Source organism: Sus scrofa, chromosome 3, assembly GCF_000003025.6.
Source record: "Sus scrofa isolate TJ Tabasco breed Duroc chromosome 3, Sscrofa11.1, whole genome shotgun sequence".
Taxonomy (NCBI): domain Eukaryota; kingdom Metazoa; phylum Chordata; class Mammalia; order Artiodactyla; family Suidae; genus Sus; species Sus scrofa.
Window position 1 is genome coordinate 72,390,437 of NC_010445.4, and position 24,068 is coordinate 72,414,504.

Consider the following 24,068-nt stretch of genomic DNA (forward strand, 5'->3'; position numbering starts at 1 on the left):
ACTAAATAGATGGTTGTGTGCCAGATAATGAGGGAAAGATCTATATGAACAACACATTGTTCCTGCCCTCAGGTTACTTACTCTAAAAAACTTTTTTTTTTTTAAACTCTTATTTTGAACTTAATGGTGCTGTGCTGTCTAGCAGTATAAAATGAAACATCATTTTGGAATTGGAGATGTAAGAACTAGTGTGCCAGGGTATGGATATCTTCAGAGATGAAGTCCTGCTTTGTTAGGCTTATCAGTAATTTGCATTGTTTCTGGGAGAGCAGAATCCATGGTAGTTCCCTGCTTACTGGCTTTTTGGGTTATAATATCTGTTTGGTCTTGCCTTCTTAGAGCAAGAGTTTCTTAAAAAGCCCATTATCAGCCTTGGTTCTTTTTTTTTTTTTTTTTTGTCTTTTTGCCATTTCTTGGGCCGCTTCTGCGGCATATGGAGGTTCCCAGGCTAGGGGTCTAATCTGAGCTGTAGCTGCCAGCCTGTGCCAGAGCCACAGCAACACAGGATCCGAGCCGTGTCTGCAACCTACACCACAGCTCACAGCAACGCCAGATCGTTAACCTACTGAGCAAGGGCAGGGATCGAACCCGCAACCTCATGGTTCCTAGTTGGATTCGTTACCCACTTCGCCACGACGGGAACTCCAGCCTTGGTTCTTTTTAGGTGCCTTCTAGGAACCTTCTGTCATAGCCACTTCCTCTCAGGATTAGTGGAAGAGTTTACTATCTTTTTTTTTTTTTTTTTTTTTTTTTTTTTTTTTTAAATATATGTTACACTTTATTTTTATTTATTTTTATTTTTTTAATTTTTTTTTTGTCTTTTGTCTTTTTTGTTGTTGTTGTTGTTGTTATTGTTGCTATTTCTTGGGCCGCTCCCGTGGCATATGGAGATTCCCAGGCTAGGGGTTGAATCGGAGCTGTAGCCACCGGCCTACGCCAGAGCCACAGCAACGCGGGATCCGAGCCACGTCTGCAACCTACACCACAGCTCACGGCAACGCCGGATCGTTAACCCACTGAGCAAGGGCAGGGATTGAACCTGCAACCTCATGGTTCCTAGTCGGATTCGTTAACCACTGTGCCACGACGGGAACTCCGAGTTTACTATCTTTATCTTCCTCCATATTTGAAAGTTCTTTTCCAGGGACCCTGGTCATCCACTTATGAGCTGTTTAGTCTTGAACCTTTCTGAACCGCAGTTTCTGTGCCTATCAGATGGAGATGATAATAAATGACACCAATATTACTTCTTGTGAGGATTAAGTGACTAAATAATATACTGGTTTAGAGAATAGAGTGGAAAGGGGAAGGTGAGAATAATTCCTTTTTTTTTCTTAACAAATATATATTTCTGCTTTATTTTGAAAAATGTAATAAGTGTGTATTTCTTTTCTAATGAAAGTAGTAAAGATTTTATTTTTATTTTATTATTATTATTTTTTGGCCATGGCGTGTGGCTTGATGTGGGATCTTCGTTCTCAGACCAGGAATTGAACCTGGCCACAGAAGTGAAAGTGCCAAGCCCTAAGCACTAGACCATCAGGGAACTCTCTAAGATTTTATTTATTTATTTATTTATTTATTTATTTATTTATTTATCTATGTCTTTTTGCCTTTTCTAGGGCCACTCCTGCGGCATATGGAGGTTCCCAGGCTAGGGGGCTAATCAGAGCTGTTGCTGTCAGCCTACGCCAGAGCCACAGCAATGCAGGATCCAAGCTTCGTCTGTGACCTGCACCACTGCTCACAGTAATGCTGGATCCTTAACCCACTGAGCAAGGCCATGGATTGAACCCTCATCCTCATGGATACTAGTCAGGTTAATTACCACTGAGCCACAATGGAAACCCCCAAATACATAATTTTTTTATGGAGTAGCAGATACAGAAAATATTTCCTTATTTCTCTACCCAGAAACTTACTGCTGTATTACTTGGGGGAAATGAAATACTAGAACCTCACCCCAGGCTGCCCAGTAAGCTGGCTGGTATCTAGATGGGAAAGCAACCATTTCCCTTTAGGTGAAATTAGAACTCAGGAGGTTAGTAGTATTTGAGAGAGTCTCAAAGGGATTGATGATGATGATGATGATAATGACAACAATAGAAATGATAATAATGGTGAACATTGATGAACCAGGCTCTGTGCTAAGAACCTTGTACAGTTTGTCTTATTTTAACAATGTAACAGACAACCATAGGAGGTTGTGCTATGAGAAGTAGAGCAGTGTAGGAGGAGGTAGCATAGACTCTGAGGTCAGATCTCTTGCACTGACAGCTTGGCTGTGCCATTTACTAGCACATGGCTTTGGTGGCCTTGAATAAGAAGACTGTGCCTCATTTTCCTCATTCGTAAAATGAGTGTAATGAGAGTATCTGTCTCATAAGGTGGTTGCGACTATTAGACAATGTAAACTATGTAAAGTGCTTAGTATGGTGTGTGGCACATGGAAAGTGCTCACCAAATGTCAGTTGTTAATCATAATCAAAATAGTTATTATCCTCATTTAAGAGATGGAGAAATAAAGGCTTAGAGAGAGGTAAGGCATTTTGCCTAAGTGATGTGGCAAGTAAATGATGGAACAGGAATTTTCACTTCAAACTGTCCATCTTCAGAGCTCTTGTTCTTAACCATTACGCTATACCATTTTCGTGCCTTAAGGGCAAGAGACTGTACAAGAATTGCATTTTGGGTTTGGACCTTCCTAACCTTTATTTGTGATCTTAAATATCTTATCACCATAGCATGTGCTTGGTTATTCTCGGGAGTTGACTCTTCCCTAAATCCAAATAAATGAATGAGCGATGGGTTTGTTGGGGTCTTTCCCTGCTGAGGGATTGGGTGTTCCTGGCTCTGGCGAAATAAATAAGTAAATATGTTTGTTCTTCCCAGTGTTCCTTGGACCAGAAGTAAAAGTCTTCTGATTCTCTTCTGTTGTTATGATTATCTCTCTCTCTCTCTCTTTTTTTTTTTGGTCTTTTTAGGGCTGCACCCACAGCATATGGAGGTTCCCAGGCTAGGGGTCCAATTGGAGCTGTAGCCCCTGGCCTGCACCACAGCCACAGCAACATGGGATTTGAGCCACATCTGCGACCTACACCACAGTTCATGGCAATGCCACATCCTTAACCCAGTAAGTGAGACCAGGGATCGAACCCATGTCCTATGGATGCTAGTTGGTTTGTTAACTGCTGAGCCACAATGGGAACTCCCTGATTGTCTTCTTAATACAGCTGGTAATGATGAGAAGCAGAGTTGTATAGCTGTATACACATTAAACATTTTCTGTGTGCCATGAATTTTACATGGATTAATTCATCTAATTGTTGAAATAGCTATAAGGTAGTCACTCTTATCCACACACACACACACACACACACACACACACACACACATTTTTTTTTTTTTTTAATTTTTGTTGTTGTTGTTGTTGTTGCTATTTCTTGGGCTGCTCCCGCGGCATATGGAGGTTCCCAGGCTAGGGGTCGAATCGGAGCTGTAGCCACCGGCCTACGCCAGAGCCACAGCAACGCGGGATCCGAGCCGCGTCTGCAACCTACACCACAGCTCACGGCAACGCCGGATCGTTAACCTACTGAGCAAGGGCAGGGATCGAACCCGCAACCTCATGGTTCCTAGTCGGATTCGTTAACCACTGCGCCACGATGGGAACTCCCTTTTTTCTTTTTTTTTTTTTTTTTAGGGCTGCAACCATGGCACATGGAGGTTCCCAGGCTAGAGGTCTAATCGGAGCTATAGCTGCCAGCCTACACCACAGCCACAGCAACATGGGATCTGAGCTGTGCCTGCGACCTACACTACAGCTCACAGCAACACCAGATCCTTAACCCACTGAGTGAGGCCAGGGATTGAACCCTCATCCTCATGAATACTGGTTGGGTTCATTAACCACTGATCCACGATGGGAACTCCTATCCCTATTTTATAGAAACAGAGATGGGCTGAAGTCTCACGGTAAGTTAGTAAGTGGTAAAGCTGGGATTTCAAAGAAGTCTGGCTCCAGAGTCCATGGCTTTTAACCTCTACTGCTTCTGTTCCTCTTTTACTTGTGTAAAGTACACAGTATGGGTCATTAGCATGGGACTTAGTGTGACCAGTCCTACTGAAAAATGGGATGATTTTAACTACTGGGCTAAGAATAAGGAGGCCTGTGATCTTGTCTTGACCCTGTCACCAGTTTGCCACATCCAGGACTTCACTTTTCTCAGCCTATTAGCCCCATTCCCCCCCCCCCACCTTTTTTTGTCGACCTCATGGCAGGGAGTTCCCAGGGCAGGGATCAGATCTGAGCTGCAGCAACACTGGATCCCTAACCTGCTATGTGGGGCTGGTGATTGAACTTGCATCTAGCACTGCAGAGACACCATAGATCCTGTTGTGCCACAGCAGAACTCCTTTTTTTCATTTTTTAGAGTTTTATTGAGGGAGTTCCTGTCGTGGCTCAACGGAAACAAATCTGACTAGCATCCCTGAGGACACAGGTTCGATCCCTGGCCTTGCTCAGTGGGTTAAGGATCCGAGACGTTGCCATGAGCTGTGCTATAGGTTGAAGACGCGGCTTGGATCCTTCATTTCTGTGGCTGTAGTGGAGGCCAGGGACTGCAGCTCCGATTTGACCCCTAGCCTGGGATCCTCCGTATGTTGTGGGTGTGGCCCTAAAAAGACAAAAAAAAAAAAAAGGTTTTATTGAAGTATAGTTCCTTTATAATGTTGTGATAAGTTCTACTGTACAACAAAGTGATTCAATTATACATATACACAAATCCATTCTTTTTCAGATTCTTTTGCCGTATAGATTATCACAGAATATTGGGTAGGGTTCTCTGTGCTATATACAGCATATCTCCATTGGCCAGTCATTCCATATACTTCAGTGCGCATGTGCCAGTACCAAACCCCTAGTCCATTCCCCTTCCCTACCTGTCCTCTTTGGTAACCATAAGTTTGTTTTCAGAGTCTGCAGGTCTGTTTCTCTTCTGCAAATAAGCTCATTTGTATCCTTTTTTTTTTAGATTTTCCTCTATTAGTGTTATCATGTGATGTTTGTCTTTCACTATTTGACTAACTTCACTTAGTATGATAATCTCTGGGTTGTCCTCATTTATTAAACAGAAGATTCACTCTAGATGGTCTCTTGAGATGGTGCTAACACTGATGGTCTGTGATTGATCATATGAAGTGAGGAGGGTAGTACCTGCTCAGCTCCTTGATTTGGAACATTAGTATTAGTGAGGTTTTAGGGAGCCTGCTTCTTGCAAAGGAAAGATACTAGAATTCAGGGCAGAAAATGAGCTGCCTTCCTGAAGAAGATATATCTGGGTTTGGTTTTTTTTTTTTTTTGGAGGCTGGTTGCCAAGGGAACCTAGGCTCTGGCCAGCAACAGCCAGGAATGCTTTGGTTGAGGGTTGGAAACAGATAACTAAAACAAGCAGCACATTTAGGTTTCACTTTCCACCCTCCACCCCCACTACCCACAGCTACCTTGTATACACTTTCTGTGTTAGGCACTGTTTTAAGTGCTTTAAAAATTATCATATTATTTAATATTCATAATAATCTTATGAGATGATACTATTATTGTTTTAAATTTATAGGATAATGAGAATGAGTTGAATAATTTATCCACATTTTCTCTATTGGAAAGTGGTATCAGACCTCTTGAGCTATACTGGCTGCTAGGTTGGAGTTTGGGAAAAAATGCAAAGCAAAGACTCTTTAGTTATTTATTAGTGGTTTTTGTTTTGTTTGTTTGTTTTTGGCCGCACCTGTGACATATGGAAGTTCACCAGGCCAGGGATCAGTCCCATGCCACAGCAGCAACCCAAGATACTGCAATGACAGTGCGGGTCCTTAACCCCTTGCGCCACAAGAGAATTCTTGTATCCTATTTTAGATTATGCATATAAATGATATAATAGGGTATTTGTTTTTCTGATTTACTTAATGTAATCTTTAGGTCCGTCCATGTTGCTGCAATGGCATTATCTCATTCTTTTAAGGCTGAGTAGTATTTCATTGTATATTTGTACCACATCATTTTTTTCTTTTGTTTCTTTTTTTTTGCCTTTTTTAGGGCCACACTCACAGCATATGGAAGTTCCCAGGCTAGGGGTCGAATTGGAGCTGCAGCTCCCGGTCTATGCCATAGCCACAGCAACATGGGATCTGAGCCATGTCCATGACCTATAGCACGACTCACGGCAACACTAGGTCCTGACCCACTGAGTGAGGCCGGGGATTGAACCTGCATCCTTATGGATACTAGTTGGGTTCATTTCTGCTGCACCACAGCAGGAACTCCTGTACCACATCATTTTTAGGTTGTTTCCATGTCTTGTGTATTGTAAATAATGTCTCTATGAACATTGGGGGTGCCCATATTTTTTCAAAATACGGTTTTCTCTGGATATATGCCAAGGAGGGGAGGAATTTCTGGATCACATGCCAACTCGATAGTTTGGTTTTTTTTTTGTCTTTGTAGGGCCACACCTGCAGCATTTGGAAGTTCCCAGGCTAGGGGTCAAAACAGAGCTGTAGCTGCTGGCCTATGCCACAGCCACAGCAATGCCAGATCTAAGCTGCATCTTTGACCTACAGCTCTTGGTAACGTGGATCCTTAACTCACTGAGCAGGGCCAGGGATCGAATCCGAGTTCTCATGGATACCAGTCGGGTTCATTACTGCTGAGCGCCAAAACTCCTATTTATAGTTTTTTAAGGACCTTCCATACTGTTTTTTTTTTTGTTTTTGTTTTTGTTTTTTGTCTTTTGTCTTTTTGCCTTTTCTAGGGCTGCTTCCCTTGGCATATGGAGGTTCCCAGGCTAGGGGTCCCATCGGAGCTATAGCCACCAGCCTACGCCAGAGCCACAGCAATTCAGGATCCAAGCCGTGTCTGCGACCTACACCACAGCTCACGGCAACGCCGGATCCTTAACCCACTGAGCAAGGGCAGGGATCGAACCCGCAACCTCATGGTTCCTATTCAGATTTGTTAACCATTGCTCCAGGACGGGAACTCCTCCATACTGTTTTCTATAGTGGTTTACTCAGTTTACATTCCTACCAGCAGTGTAGGAGTGTTCCCTTTTCTCCCTCCCCTCTTCGGCATTTGTTATTTGTAGACTTTTTTAGTGATGGCCATTCTGACCAGTGTGAGGTAGTACCTCATTGTAGTTTTGATGTGCCTTTCTCTATAATTAGCAATATTGAGCCTCTTTTCATGTGTTTTTTGGCCATTTATATCTTTGGAGAAATGTCTCTTTAGGTCTTCTGCCCAGTTTATTTATTATTAAAATATAGTTGATTTATAATGTTGTGCCAGTTTCTACTGTATAGCAAAGTGACCCAGTTATACATACATATACACACACACACACACACACACACGCACACTCCTTTTCTTACACTGTCTTCCATCATCGTCTATCCCAAGAGATTGGTTATAGTTCCTTGTGCAGTACAGCAAGAGCTCATTCTGAATGTGCTGCCCAGTTTTTTTTTTTTTTTTTTGGGGGGGGCTGTATCCACGGCATATGGAAATTCCCAGGCTGGGGGTCGAATGGGAGTTGCAGCTGCCACCCTGTGCCACAGCTACACAGAATCCAAGCCGTGTCTTTGACCTATACCACAGCTCACAGCAATGCTGGGTCCTTAACCCATTGAGTGAGGACAGGGATCAAACCCACGACCTCATGGGTACTAGAAGGGTTTGTTACTGCAGAGTCACAACGGGGAACTCCTATGCCCAGTTTTTGATTGGGCTTTTTTTTTTTATTGCTGAGTTATATGAGGTGTCTGTATTTTGGCAATTAAACGCTTGTCAATTGCAGTGTTTGCAAATATTTTTTCCCATTCTGTAGGTTGTCTTTTCGTTTTATGGTTTCTCTCATTATATCCAACAATAGCTCTCATTCACTGAAAATTATTTTTTGTTTTGAATTGAAAACTAATTGAGATGGCTTATCATTAGTTATAGGCCTGTCCCCTAGAACCATACAGGATAAATACAATCCATCTTCCACATGCCAAACTTGTAAATGTTTGAAGACATTCTTCCTATTTAAATGGCATATTTGCAGTTTCCTCATAGCATCTAAACTTGCTTTCAGTTAAAATTGGTCTGCACAAAAGCAGTATCTGTCTCTCACTATTTGCAAGTGCAGCCTTGTAGTAAAGCTATGCTTCACTTCTTGTGATTAATTAGCACAAAGTATGGGCCCTTCTCATATCCTTGGAGAATGAATGGATAATGAGTGGAATCTATACAATTCTCTATCAGTCTGGAGGGTTTTCAGTTCCCTACTCTTATAATTTCTAGGACAGCAGGCTGCTGCCCTGTACACACAGTCAGAAATCACAAAATGGCTGGAAATTTATCTGAACTCTTGATGAAACTGCATTTACTTCATTCCGCCACTAGGTGATGAACAACTCGCAAACCCAGACTGCCAGGGAGGGTTATGTATAGGACAGTTTTTGTTTATACTTGGAAGTGCTATCACAAGTCACCTGTACAGTTTCATTAGAAGTGTTTTGGGGGGTGGAGGGGAAATAGGTCTTGTGTATTTTATAGTGGCTGTTTTCCATAGCTCTTTCTCAGCTTTGTTCCAGTTTTAAAATATTAATTTGGCTAGGACACTTTGATTTTTCTTAGAAAAGGGGCATGAATGGTACTTTCAAGGTCTGCTTATTTATTATTTATTTGTGTGTGTGCATTTGTATGTGTATCTTCGTGTATGAATGATGTCTTGGCTGAGTTTAGGATTCTTGATAGCAGTGCTAGTCTCTGCAGAGTATGCTACTTTCTTCTGTCTTAAGTTTCTAGTGATACAGGTGAAACCTCCAATGCCAATAGGAGTCTTTTTCCTTTGTAAGTAGTAATATTTTCTCTTTGAAAGTTTGTAAATTTTTTTCTTCATGCTGTTTCATCATGATATGCTTAGGCATTTTTTTTTTCAATAATAACTCTGCTTACTCTTTGAGGAACCTTTTAGACTTAAAACTTAAGTCTTTTTACTTAATTCAAGGAAGATTTTTTGCTTTCCCTCTGTCTGTTTCCAGCCTCCTTTACAGATGAAGAAACTGAGCCCAGAAAGTTTATGTGACTTGCCTAAGGATCATTTATGTAGTTTAAATGAATGTTAAGCAAATAACCTGACTCCTTTGATGAGATGCACTTTCGTTGTATATTGGTCTAGTGAGAAAGCTGTCATGAACTATTTGGAAGTTTTTTAGTGAGACTTTGCTAAGGATTCATGAGGAAATGAAGAAGGAAGAAGTGATAGAATTCATTACAATTAAAATATGGCCCATATGAAGGACTATAAGATTCAGAAGTCCCCCCTGGTATCCCAGTTTTTGGAGGTACCCCAAAGCTCTAAAACTTAATAAAGCCAGGACGTTGATTGAACACTTGGAGAATTAGCTGTTTAGTTGGCAGAAGTTGGATAAGCATGGTCATGCCCTGTTGTAAATATTGGAAAACATATAAATGGCATCTGAAGGCTTGGAGACAGACATCGTAAACTGTCTTATCAGTGGTCTGGTTTCTGTTTTGAGTTCCACCTTGGGACCCTTTTCTGCTGGGAACCACTTGTTCCTGGCCCTGTTGATCTTTGGATTTCCCCGGCCCTTCACTCCCTTTCAGTTTTGAAATGAAACCTACCCCAGAGGGTGAGGTCAGATACTGAGAGGACTTTGACAGCTCACACTGGATTGTTTTCTTTCCAGAGCTGTCTGGTATGTGACTTTGTGAGGTGTGAGGCGTAGCAGGCTCTGATATAGACTAATTGATGGTGAATCATCTATTGGGTAAGACCTAGGCGGTATCATCTCTTTGGGTGACCAGGAAAACATGTAGACCAAATACCTTGTCTTTCATCCCCAGAAAGTTGAAAGAACATAGTCATTAGAGATCTACCATGATCTTTGCCTTTGGTTTACTGAAAAAGGAAGGGCTTTATTTGAGTGTCTTTTCATTTGTAGAACCTTTTTTTTTTTTCAGGAATAACCATGTCCTTGGCTTTCTGCTGCTCCAGAAAGTTTCTTTTTTTTTTTTTTAATTTTTCCCTTTATTATTATTATTTTTTCCTTTTTTTTTTTTTTTTTTTTTTTTTGCTGCCCCAGGGCTTCTGGAGTTCCTGGACCAGGGATCAGATGCAAGCTATAGTTGTGACCTAAGCCACAGCTGTGGCAACGCCAGATCCTTAACTCACTGTGCCCGGCCAGGGATTGAACCAGTGCTCCCAAGATGCTGCCGATCCTGTTGTGCCACACTGGGAATTCCTCTCTCTCTCTCTCTTTTTTTGGCTATATCCATAGCATTCGGAAGTTCTTGGGCAAGGAATCAAACCGCAGCAGTGACAATGCTGAGTCCTTAACTGCTAGGCCACCAGGGACCTCCTGCTCCAGAAAGTTTCTGAACTGTTACGCTGTGCCTCCTGGAATTGCTGCTTCAATGTGGAGTGACTCCTCTAGATACCCCTAGACAACCGCCTACTATGTCCCCAACCCATTCACAGAATGCAGCTTCCCTTCTACCTTTTGCTGTACAGGTGGCCTCTGTCATATTATGGCACTTTGCTTGGAATCTTTATAAGTGGAACTGGCTACTTTTTCAGCTTACCCCATACCACTTTCCCATGATTTTGCCTTGGTGTCCCCTCAGCCCTGCAGAACTGCTTCTAGATTTTCAAATACCTTTTCCCCTTTGAGATTGCTGCTGCCGAGCAAGGCCACCTGATCCCTCTCCTTGAAGCTGGCATGTAAACTCATTCTCCTATATTTGTTTAGAAATTTGGTATTTGACCTCTCCTCTTGGGGTTCCGGCCCAGTCTAGGGAATCAGTGGCCAGACTTGGCCTGGGGCCAAGGATTCAGGGTAAAGCATGGAATTAGGGGGCATGGGCAGATGGCAAGCCAGAAGATCTGAACATCAGGGCCACTGGGGGGTGGAAGAAACAGAAAATTTATGTCTGAAGCAAAGGATGTCCCAATTTGTAGGCTTCCTCTTTTACTCACTTTTCAAAATTGAGTTATTTTTTAGAGCAGTTTTAGGTTCACAGCAAAATTGAGAAGGTACAGAAATTCCCATTATTTTTTGAGAAATTGATATTTAATTTTACAGAGAACATAGTAATATATAACCTAAAAAAAAAAAACATTGTAGCATTTTAAACACTCCTGCTTTCCCCCTCCTCTATTTCAATTATTTCTGTATTCCCAGAGGCAGCCTAACCTGTTAGTGGTTTAGAATGTCCCTCCCAGATTTTGTATGTGTTTACCTATATGCATGAACCCAGAAAACATTTAAAGTGCCATTTTTGTGTTTTATTTATTTATACAAATGAGGTCATGTTTTATTTTTCATTTATTTATTTTTTAAGGCTGCACCTGCAGCATGTGGAAGTTCCCAGGCCAGAGGTTGAATCGGAGCTACAGCTGCTGGCCTACACCACAGCCACAGCAACGCCAGATCTGAGCTGCATCTTTGACCTACATCGCAGTTCACAGCAATGTCAGATCCTTAACCCTCTGAGCAAGGATCCCGTGTCCTCACGGATACTAGCTGGGTTTGTTTCTGCTGTGCCACAATGGGAACTCTTTATGTTTCATTCTTACATTTCTTTCTTTGATTCAGTAATGTGCTTTGACAATATTCTGTGTTGGTATATAAAGATACTTAGATATTTCTCATTCTTTTTTTTTTTTTTTTTTTTTTTTTGGCTGTACCCGCAGCATATGGAAATTCCCTGGCCAGGACTGAACCTGTACCACAACAGCAACCCAGGTCACTGCAGTGATAGTGCCACAGAAGATCGTCAAGAATTCTCAAGAATCAGTCTTTTTAGTTACTATATAACTAAAAACTAATTTTTCTTATTTACTATATAATATAGTAACTCATTCTTTTTAGTTACTATATAATATTTCGTAGATTAGATAACTGTATTTTACTTACCTGTTTTCCTATTGAGGGTCATTAAGGTATGTCCAGTTTTTTGTTGTTATTAAATTTTTTTTTTTTTAAGGGCACACACCTTTAGCATATGGAAGTTCTTAGGCTTGAATTGGAGCCGTAGCTGCTAGCCTACATCACAGCCACAGCAACGCTAGATCTTAGCTGTGTCTTTGACCTCTGCTGAAGCCCACAGCAGTGCTGGATCCTTAACACACTGAGCAAGGCCAGCAGTTGAACTCGAATCCTCATGGATACTAGTCAGATTCTTAGCCTGCTGTGCCACAATTATTTTTGTGTTTAAATGTCAGCATTCTGTTCCTAGGCTTTCTTTTTTTCTTCCCATTCTCCCTAGGTGATGTCAACCTCTCTGACAGCTTCACTTAGCATCTACACATGGATGATGCCCAAATTTCTCTCAAGACCAGAATATCCAACTGTTAACATGGACAGCTCCACTGGGATTTTTTTTTTTTTTTTGGTCTTTCCTAGGGCCACACCCATGGCTTATGGAGGTTCCCAGGCTAGGGGTCTAATTGGAGCTGTAGCCACCAGCCTACACCAGAGCCACAGCAACATGGGATCCAAGCCACATCTGCAACCTACACCACAGCTTACTGGCAAGGCCAGGGGTGGAACCTGCAACCTCATGGTTCATAGTCAGATTCGTTAACCACTGCACCACGACGGGAACTCCTCCGCAATATTTCTTGGATCCAGTTGCTTTTTTCTTCATTGCTGCTATCCTGCACCTTAGTTTCTTAATTTATAAAATAGAGTATTTGTGAGGATTAGATGAATTAATATTTGTAAAATACTTGGAAGAATAGGTCAGTATGTGCAATGTGAGTGTTAGCTGTTATCGTGTTGTTTTTTCTTCCTCATCTCAGTATACATAATCTATTCTCATCTCTGACTCCAGTCTTGAGTTTATTTAACCTCCATTTCATTCTCCATACTGCAGCCAGAGTAATTTTTATAAAATGTAAGGACAATCGGAGTTCCCATAGTGGCTCAGTGGTTAACGAATCTGACTAGGATCCATGAGGTTTTAGGTTCGATCCCTGGCCTCACTCAGTGGGTTAAGGATCCGGCATTGCCATGAGCTGTGGTGTAGGTTGCAGATGTGGCTTGGATCCCAAGTTGTTGTGGCTGTGGTGTAGGCCAGCAGCTATAGCTCCGATTTGACCCCTAGCCTGGGAAGCTCCATGTGCTGAGGGTGTGGCCCTAGAAAAGGCAAAAAAAAAAAAAAGGATGATCATGATCTCATTCTCTCTGCTTAAAAAATCTTTAGTGATCCTTCTGTTGGGCTTTACTACCTGTGTACTATTACCACCTCTTAGAATTCCTTTTCTGTTGATCTTTGAATGGCAGTTTCCTTTTTATTTAGATACCTAATTTTATTTTTTTTAATTTTATATATTTTTTGGTCTTTTTGTCTCTTTAGGGCCACACCTGTGGCATGTGGAGGTTCCTAGGCTAGGGGTTGAATTGGAGCCGTAGCCTCTGGCCTACACCACAGCAACACCAGATACAAGCCGTGTCTGCTTCTTACACCACAGCTCACTGTAACTCTGGATCCTTAACCCACTGAACGAGGCCAGGGATCAAAACTGCATCCTTGTGAATGCTAGTCAGATTCGTTTCCACTGAGCCATGACAGGAACTCTGGTACCTACTTTTAAATGTCATCACCTCAGAGAGACCTTCTCCTGATCACCTAGTGAATCTAAAGTAACCACCCACGTTCATACCTTCTAGCACATCACCTACTTTAGTTCTTTGCATAGCTTATCAATGTGTGTTATTTTTCTTTTCCTTTTTAGGGCTGCACCTGTGGCATATGGAAGTTCCCAGGCTAGGATTCCAATTGGAGCTGTAGCAGCCAGTCTGCGTCACAGCCACAGCAATGTCAGATCTGAGCCATGTCTGATACCCACACCACAGCTCACGGCAGTGGCGGATCCTTTTAACTCACTGAGCGAGGCCAGGGATTGAGCCCCTGTCATCATGGATCCTAGTTGGTTTCATTACCACTGAGCCATGATGGTAACTCTGGTATGTGATATTTTTCTACTTTAGTCACGTACTTGTTTATAGTCTCTCCCAGTTGAACGTAACTTGTCTGAGAACAGGCATATTGTCTGTTTATTTACTGTTGTATTCCTAGCACATGGGACAATGCTTGGCACATTGTAAGCACTCAATGAATACTTGTTAAGTGAATGATAAAACAGCCTCCTATATCTTATGAGGGCCTTCTTGGTTTCTCCAGCATCATCTGCCCCAGCACACTCTATCTTGACCTCCCCACCTCTCAGGCTCATCTCATCTCTTCAGATATGCTTCCTTGCTGCAGGGTCATTACATAGGCTGTTTCCTCTGCCTAGAACATTCTTCCTCAAATGCCTTGCCACTGCTTGGGTATCTTCTTTCAATGCTTCAAGTGTCATCTTAGGTATAACTTCACTTGACTAGCTGCCCCCCCCCCCTTTTTTTGCTTTTTAGGACTGCACCTATGGCATGTGCATATGGAAGTTCCCAGGCTAGGGGTTGAATCAGAGCTGCTCTGCTGGCCTATACCACAGCCATAGCAACACCACATAGAAGCTGTGTCTGCAAACTACACCACAGCTCATGGCAAAGCCGGATCCTTAACCCACTGAGCGAGGCCGGGGATTGAACCTGCATCCTCATGGATACTAGTCAGATTTGTTTCTGCTGTGCCACCCTGGGAACTCCCTGACCAGCCTTCTTAATCTTCCAGTTTCACATGCTTTGCCGTTAACTATCATACGTATTATAATTACTGAATTGTCTGTTTCCTTTAGACTATAAATTCTATCAGACAAAGCCTTATATCTTGCTCACCATGTATTCTTAGTTCTAGCTGCTGTGGGATAGAAGGATCCCTTGAGGTGGGGGTGGTGTGTAGGAGGGATAGATTACCAGGGGTATCACCTGAGGATTAAGAAGGTGTGCCTTATGGAGTTCCCATCGTGGCTCAGTGGTTAATGAATCCAACTAGGAACCATGAGGTTGAGAGTTCAATCCCTGGCCTCACTCAATGGGTTAAGGAGTGGCATAGCTGTGAGCTGTGGTGTAGGTCGCAGATGCGGCTCGGATTCCACATTGCTATGGTTCTGGCATAGGCTAGTGGCTACAATTCTGATTAGACCCCTGGCCTAGGAACCTCCATATGCCATGAGTGTGGCCCTAGAAAAGACCAAAAAATTGTGCCTTAGAGTGTCAGGGTGAGTTCTAGACATTTGGCCTGTCTCACTGTCATTCTCTATAGTCCATCTTTGATGATTCCAGTGTTTGCTGGGATGAATCATCTAATATGCTTGTTTCTATTTGGAACATCTTTATAAAATCAAGGTAGGCCTTGCAGGGGACTTGCCCATGAAGGGGGCATGAGTGCCTAAGATCAAAGTTGAGGATCTAGGCAGAGTGGCTGGTGGCAGAATAACTGAGAGTGGAGTGCAGTCCTAAGCAAGGAAGGAAACAAAAGGCCTTGGGGATAAGGTGAGGCAAAGGTGAAACAGGAAGCTGCTGAATCAGTAGGTCTAAAACCTAGAGAATCAAGATAGTGGGTGGAGTATAATAAAGGACTCCCAAGTAGTTCAGGATTAAGGTCATAAGTAATCTTTGGGATTACTTAAATCATCTGTTAGCATTCTTACTTCTTTAGTGTAGAAACGGCTTTTGGATTATTGGAAGGATCAGGTAGTTGATACACAAGGGTTTGAGCTAAATTGCTTATTGCTTTTTTTTAATTCTTTTTAGGGCCGCACCCTCAGCATGTGGAGGTTCCCAGGCTAGGGGTCGAATCAGAGCTACAGCTTCTGGCCAATGCCACAGCCACAGCAATGCCAGATATGAGCAAAGTCCACCACCTACACCACAGCTCACTGCAATGCCAGATCCTTAACCCACTGAGCAAGGCCAGGGATTGAACCCGCAACCTCTTGGTTTCCGATCGGATTCATTAACCACTGAGCCACGATGGAACTCGTGTTTTAACTATTTTAAATGCACGATTCAGTAGTATTAAGTATATTCATATTGTTGTGCAATAGATCATAAGAACTTTTTCATCTCGCACAACTAAAACTCTTATACCCATTAAACAATTCCTCATTTTTTTCTTCTCACCCCTTATTATCACCCTTCTGCTTTCTGTTTCTAGGAATTGTTTTATATACTTCATGTAAGTAAAATAGTATTTACCTTCTTGTGTCTTTTTTTGTTTGTTTTTTTAGGCCCACACCCACAGCATATGGAGGTTCCCAGGCTAGGGGTCTGAATCAGAGCCATAACCACCAGCCTGTGCCACAGCCACAACCATGCCAGATCTGAGCCTCATCCATGATCTGCACCTCAGCTTGTGGCAATGCTGGATACTTTATCCCACTGAGCGAGGCCAGGGATCAAACCTGCATCCTCATGGATACTAGTTGGTTTTTTTTTTTTTTTTTTTTTTTTTTTTTGTCTTTTTGCCATTTCTTGGGCCGCTCCTGTGGCATATGGAGGTTCCCAGGCTAGGGGTCGAATCGGAGCTGTAGCCACCGGCCTACGCCAGAACCACAGCACTACACCACTGAGCCACGACGGAAACTCCACTAGTTGGGTGCTTAACCTGTTGAGCCACAAGGGGAACTCTGATCTTCTTGTGCCTAGCTTATTCCACTTAGCAGACTGTCCTTAGATTCATCCCTATGTATAACCTGATAGGATTTCCTTCTCTTTTAGGCTGAATGATATTCCATTTTGTGTATGTACCACATTTTGTTTATCTATTCATCTGTCAATATATTGCCTTTTAAAAAGTGCTTTGCTTAGGAGTTCCCTTTGTGGCCCAGTGGTTAACAAATCCAGCTAGAAACCATGAGGTTGCGGGTTCGATCCCTGGCCTTGCTCAGTGGGTTAAGGACCCGGTTTTGCCGTGAGCTGTGGTGTAGGTTGCAGACGTGGCTTGGATCCCGCATTGCTGTGGCTCTGGTGTAGGTCGATGGCTACAGCTCGGATTAGACCCCTAGCCTGGGAACCTCCACATGCCTCGGGAGTGGCCCTGGAAATGGCAAAAAAAAAAAAAAAGTGCTTTGCTTCACCCTATAAATGAGAACTGGAAAAGTTGAATGTAAACATTTGGGGGGGATGGGGCAAGAGGAACAGGGGTTGGGGACGGGTTAAGTGGTATTTCTAAACTTTACAACAGTGGCATCCTTTTTTTCTAGTGAATGATGCACAGTTTTATGCCTTGGATTTTTGTATTTGAGATTTTTCTCTTCTTTTTTTTTTGTCTTTTGAGGGCCACACCTGCAGCATATGAGATTCCCAGGCTAGGGGTCTAATTGGATCTGTGACTGTGACCTACACCACAGCTCACGGCAACGCCAGATCCTTAACCCACTGAGCGAGGCCAGGGGTTGAACCCGAAACCTCATGGTTCCTAGTCGGATTCATTAACCACTGAGCCATGACAGGAACTCCGAGATTTTTCTTGAAGTGAAAAATATCTCCTAAGAATAGATCCAGGAAAGGGAAGACTGAAATTGAGGATACCTGTGTACTGTTTGTCTAACTTCATTCACCCTGCCATTTGTTGTACTAGCACCTCTCTTGCATTAGAAATCTTAGAGCTCTTTCTTCCTTTTATTGAATTTAATTTACAATATTATATTAGTTTCAGTAAACAGCATAGAGGTTCAGTATTTTTGCAGCTCATACATCATTATAAGTTATTACGAGATAATGGCTATAATTCTCTTTGCTATGCAATATATCCTTGTTGCTTGTGTATTTTAAACATAATAGTTTATTAATCCCTAATTTGTCCCTCTCCCCTTTAGTAACTAGATTGTCTTCTTTGTGAATCTGTTTCTGTTTTACACATACATCTTTCTTCCTTTCTTCCTCCCTTCCTTCCTTCCTTTTCTGTCTGTCTGTTTTTTAAGGTGCGGCCCATGGAAGTTCCCAGACTGGGGGTCAAATTGGAGTTGTAGCCATCGCCCTATGGCATAGCCACAACCAGCAGTGTGGGTTCCGAGCCATGTCTGCAACCTGCAGCATAGCTCACGGCAACGCCAGATCCTTTAACCCACTGAGTAAGGCTAGGGATCAGTCCCGCATTTTCATGGATACTAGTTGGGTTCGTTACCACTGAGCCCCCTACACATTTTTCTTTTTCTTGTCTTTCTGTTTTTTGAGGGCTGTGTCCATGGCATATGGAGGTTCCCAGGCTAGGGGTCTAATCAGAGCTGTAGCCGCCGGCCTATGCCAGAGCCAGAGCAATGCCAGATCCGAGCTTCGTCTGTGACCTGCACCACAGCTCACGGTAACGCCGGGTCCTTAGCCCACTGAGCAAGGCCAGGGACCGTACCCGCAACCTCATGGTTCTTAGTCGGATTCGTTAACCACTGCACCACGACGGGAACTCCTCTTTTTTTTTTTAATTTATTTTATTTTTTAAATTATTACCCCATACAGTTTTTTTTTCTACTGTACAGCATGGTGACCCAGTTACACATACATGTACACATTCTATTTTCTCACATTACCATGCTCCATCGTAAGTGACTAGTCATAGTTCCCAGTGCTACACAGCAGGATCTCATTGCTAATCCATTCCAAAGGCAATAGTTTGCATCCATTAAACCCAAGCTCCCAATCTACCCAGCTCCCTCCCCCTTCCTCTTGGCATGCACAAGTCTATTCTCCAAGTCCTTGATTTTCTTTTCTGTGGAAAGGTTCATTTTTGCCGTATGTTATATTCCAGATATAAGTGATATCATATGGTATCTGTCTCTTTCTGACTGACTTCACTCAGTATGAGAGTCTCTAGTTCCGTCCATGTTGCTGCAAGTGGCATTATTTTGTTCTTTTTTATGGCTAAGTAGTATTCCATTGCACTTACACATTTTTCAATAACATGTTTCTCGTGTGTTGATTTTGTCTTCCTAAATAGAGTATATCTTGAAGGCAGGAGGCATGTCTTATGATTATATCCTGTAGTGATGAGCATAATAGTAGTTGCTCCATAACTACATATTCAAGGAAGAGGAGAAGTGGAGAAAGAGACTCCTCTGCTGAAGAGATGACTGCTTTTTTTCCCCCCCGGTTGCACTTGCAGCATATGGAAATTCCTGGGCCAGAGATCAAATCTGAGCCAAAGCTCTGACCTGTGGCAATGCCAGATTCTTAACCCGCTGTACCACAGCAGGAACTCCAAGAGAGAATTGCTTTGGTTTTTCTTTTCTCGCGCTCTCTCTTTTTTTTTAAGGGCTGCACCCTTGGCATATAGAGGTTCCTAGGCTACAGGTCGAATCAGAGCTACAGCTGCTGGCCTATGCAACAGCCACAGCAACACCAGATCCGAGCTGTGACAGCGACCTACACCACAGCTCACGGCAACGCCGGATCCTTAGCCCACTGAGTGAGGCCAGGGATCAAACCCGCAACCTCGTGGTTCCTAGTTGGATTCGTTAACCACTGCACCATGATGGGAACTCCTGGTTTTTCTGATTCACTCATCTGTTCTTTACTGGTGAAGAATTTCTTCCACTTGCAGACTAAGTGTGTTGGAGGATGTGTATGTGTGTCTGTGTGTGTGTGATATTCCCTGCTGAAAGCCCAGGAAAGAGAGCAGAAGCTGGAATAGGGCCTTGAGGCTGTGTCCTGACAGTACATGGTGAAACTTATGCATTGTAACCTTGCAGAGAATCTCCGATTTCTATCCTCTATCTGATTTCAAGCTTGGGTATTCAGCTGTCAGCAGGGCAGCTGGACCTGTATGTGCCTTAGGCTTCTTAAATTTAGTAGCACATAGTATGAATGTTTGATAAAAATAATCTCTCATTTTTGGTGTAAATATATGAAAGCTCTTAACATTGGGCATGGCATTATAGTAGGTATTCACCAGGTGACAGAGTATTTGAGAAATATTGTGAAATAGTCAAATCTTTTCTCTAGATCCCCTGCCTCTACTTGTGTGCCTCCACTCCTATCATCAGGCTCAAGAAAGAGGGAATAGTAACATGGAGTCCACCTTTAGGAAGTTGCCAATTTTTTGTTTGTGGCTTTATGCTCAAGCAAGGAGTGTAATCTGCTCCCACATGTTTGAAAGCAAATATATTTAGACCCTGTTCACTCAAAATTTCATTCTAGCTAAAAATGTTCTAATCGTATTAACATGGCTAATCACCTTGGGCGACTTTCTAGGTAGGGACCTACACTGAGAATCTTAGGAAGTCTGAACCTCTAGGGTAGTTGTGGCACAGGATGAATAGCTTGTTGGGTGTAGGCATGGAGTGAGGGATGAGGTAGGGGGCAGAAAGGGCTCAGCTCTGTTATTTTCTGCTTATAGGAAGATAGAGGCACTTGTGTGCCAGGGGCATTGTTCTGGCCTGCTGTGGCTTGTACACCTCCCTGTGAATGAGCCAGTCTTGCTCCTGGGTACCCTACAAGGCATTTGGGGTTTAGCAAGTGGTATAATAGGAAATCTAAATCAGCCTTGCTTCAAATCTTACTGATCTGTAGGGAGAAAATATGCCTCCCAGGATGTTTCTCACGTGCTGAAATCAATTATACCTCAATGAAGCTAGGATAAAAGTGAAAAATACAAAACAGGATTAAAGAATAATAACGGTAGTAAAGTATGATTCCATGTGCTGAAGTGAGGGGAATCCCATCCAGATCTGTGGGTCTTTCCCGCCGTCCTTCTTATACCCACTTAGCTTAAACTTTTATCCCTTTCACCCTATGACTGGCTTCTGGGACGAGCAGGGGAAAGGGTGAGGGAGTATGGGGAGAGTTAAAGAACTTGTGGGGAGTGTATGGATTTGCTGCTGTCTTGAAATCCTTTCTGGAACAAGTGTAGGTGTGAGGAGGAGAATGAGTGAGTGGATGGAAGAACAAACACGTGCATGTACTACTTAGCTGCCAGTCAGCCTGGACCCTTGCTTGGTGTTATCAGTCTCTTTCTGTGTTGTTCCTCTTTCCCAGTGAAAGCATAAGCAGGTACATTCATGTAATTTCATATCAATGGAATCATACTTTACTACCGTTATTATTCTTTAATCCTGTTTTGTATTTTTCACTTTTATCCTAGCTTCATTGAGGTATAATTGATTTATAACACTGTTTTAGTTTAAGGTATACAATGTGATGATTTGATATACATATATTGTTAATTGATTATCACAATATAGTTAACACATCTATCACCTCACATAGTTAATCTATTTTTTGTGTGTGGTGAGAATCCATTTTCATTTGATTATGTGTTGTGGACATCTTTTCATGTCAGTGAATATAGAATAAGTGGCTGAATTGTATTTCCATGTGTGGATATACAGTAGTGCATTTTGTTCTCTAGTATTTAATCTGCCTCATCTCTAATCAGTGATGCCTTCCCTGACGTTTTTACAGTTGTAACAACCTCCTTTCCCTTCCTATCTCCCTTTTCTCCATTTCTTTTATAGCATTTAGCCCCACTTATTGTACTACATATTTTTGTTTATTGCCTAACACCCTCCATTAGAATGTAGGCTTCATCAAAATAAGGATTTTGTTTTTTTTAAATCCAGTGCTTTCTACCTAGAGCTTAGACCAGTTCTTGGTACACAGGTGGTGCTCAATAAGTATTTGTTGATGAATGAATTTGTTGGATTTTTGGTGTGCCTATTGGGTTTTTTATTTGTAATATTTTTGTTATTTACATTCTGCAGTAAACACCTTGGTATATAATCTTTGTACATTTGTCAGCATATCTCCTCAGGACAAATTCTAGGAAATGGAATGGCTAAGTTAAAGAATAGACAGAGTTAAAATGTTGATTCATGGGGTCAAACACCCTTCAAAATGTTAACTTACACCAACAGCATGTGAGGTTGCCTGTTTCTTCATATCATCAGTAACACTGGCTTGTGTGTTTTTTCCCGTCTTCCCCATCTGACAGGTGAAATGTGATCTTGTCAGTGTAATATGGAAGTGGAGATTGACTCTGGAGCTAGCCTGATGGGGCCTGAATTCTGACTCAGCCACTTACTATATGACCTTGGGTAAGTCATTTAACTTCTTTGTCCCTTAGGTTCATCTTTGGCAAAGTAGGGATGATGATAGCACCTGTTTCATAAGAAATAAACCAGTTAATTCAAGTAAAATGCTTTGAATAGTAACTGAGACATGGCACTCAGTAAATGTGACTTAATTTACATTTCTTTGAATATTAAAGATTAGACATCTTTTCAGTTATTTTTGACAGCTCTATATATTTTTTGAATCACTCATTCATGTCATGTCCTTCACACGTTTTCCCAGTAATATTTTCCTTAATAATTTGAAAGAGCTGAAGTTGACTGTTGTGTATGGGCAGAATTGTTTCCAGTTTGTCATTTGTTTTTCAACTTTGTTTATGCAATTTTTAATTTATCTGCAAGTTCGACATTTTTAGGTGGTTAAGATAATCTCTTCCCTTATAGTTTTTTTTGCTACTAGACCAGTGTTAAGAAAAAGCATGTTTCCTTACCTCAAGATTATAAAAACAGTTACTTATTCTCTTTGAATTCTTTGGGTGTGTATTTTTAAATCTTAAATTTAAATCAGAAAGTTATTTTAATATGAAGATCTGGGTCTATTTCTTTTCAGTAGTGTCCTAAATGCCTTCATTGAAGGAGCAAGAGCAGATGCCTTTAATCTGGTCTTCCCTCCCCTAATTTGAAAGTAAGCTGTGCTAGTGATAGCAAATCACAGATCTCCATTTTAGAGTGTAAATTTAAATGAATTTAATGTTTGGATTCAGTCAGTAGCCATTCATTTGCTAAATTGAGGAATGGATGTGCTTTGTAAGGCAGCTTGGGATCAGAACTCACAGTTAACTCTAAGTGATGAACCTGCTGTGCTCACTGTGCAGTTTCTCTGCTGTCTCTGGACGCTCCTCCTAAGTGGATCCTAATTTGGAGACTCTTTGAAGGGGCCATTGTTTGGAATGATAAATTCTGTGCTGTTCGAAAAACAAATTAAGTGACTGTAGCAGATATTTCCTTACTCCAGCCTAGGTGTATTGATAGGGTATTGGTAGAGGGGGTATTGAATGGTAATAAACCCATTGTTCTAGCTCTGCCCTTATTTGCTCTTTTTGTGTCCCATCCAGTTTCTTGCTTCTGACTCAAGGTAGAGAGGATGATTCTTTTTTTTTTTTTTTGCCATTTCTTGGGCCGCTCCTGTGGCATATGGAGGTTCCCAGGCTAGGGGTCTAATCAGAGCTGTAGCTGCCGGCCCACACCAGAGCCACAGCAACGCGGGATCTGAGCCGTGTCTGCAACCTACACCACAGCTCACAGCAACGCCGGATCCTTAGCCCACTGAGCAAGGCCAGGGATCGAACCCACAACCTCGTGGTTCCTAGTCAGATTTGTTAACCACTGAGCCACAACAGGAACTCTGAGAGGATGATTCTTACGTGACAGAGCGTCCACATATCCCATGCAGTTACTATCTGCCGGAGATAATGAAGAAAGCTAACTTATACATGGCATATATTATCTACCAGGAACTGTTCTAAGCACCTTACATATAAACTCTTTATGTGATAGGTGCTCTGTACTGGGTTGCACAGTGTCCTCCTAAAAATTCACATCTGTCCAGATCCTATGAACGTGATTTTATTTGGAAATAGGGTCTTTGTAAGAGGTAATCAAGTTATGGTGATCAAATTGTACTGAATTAGGATGGGCCCTAATCCAGTGCTTGGTGTTCTTACAAGAAGAGGGAGACACAAACAGAGGGAAGACAACTATGTAAGGATGGAGGCAGAGATTAGAGATATGCTGCCACAAACAAAGAATGGCAGGGATTACTGTCAACCACTGGAAGCTGGAAGAGGCAAGGAAGGATTCTTCCGTAGATCCTTCAGAGGGATGGCCCTGCTGACATCTATATTTTGGACTCCTAGCCTCCAGAACAGTGATAGAATAAATTAAAGCAGACATGCCTTTCAGAGGGCTTCTGGCTTTAATCTGATCATTTTAGTGGATGTCTTCCTGCCCCCACCCCTCCAGGTGAAATTAGGCTTTTTTTTTTTTTTTTTT

At 42.2% G+C, this 24,068-nt stretch overlaps 1 protein-coding gene across 19 annotated transcripts in view; it reads left to right on the forward strand.

Moving 5' to 3' along the window:
- ASPRV1 (aspartic peptidase, retroviral-like 1) overlaps positions 1-24,068 on the forward strand; it is a 212,607-nt gene that overhangs the window by 66,479 nt on the left and 122,060 nt on the right. For all 19 annotated transcript variants that reach the window (XR_002342602.1, XR_002342605.1, XR_002342601.1 and 16 more), the window contains one exon: positions 21,938-22,040. The gene's annotated coding sequence lies outside the window, so the exon portion shown is untranslated. The remainder of the gene's footprint in view (positions 1-21,937; positions 22,041-24,068) is intronic.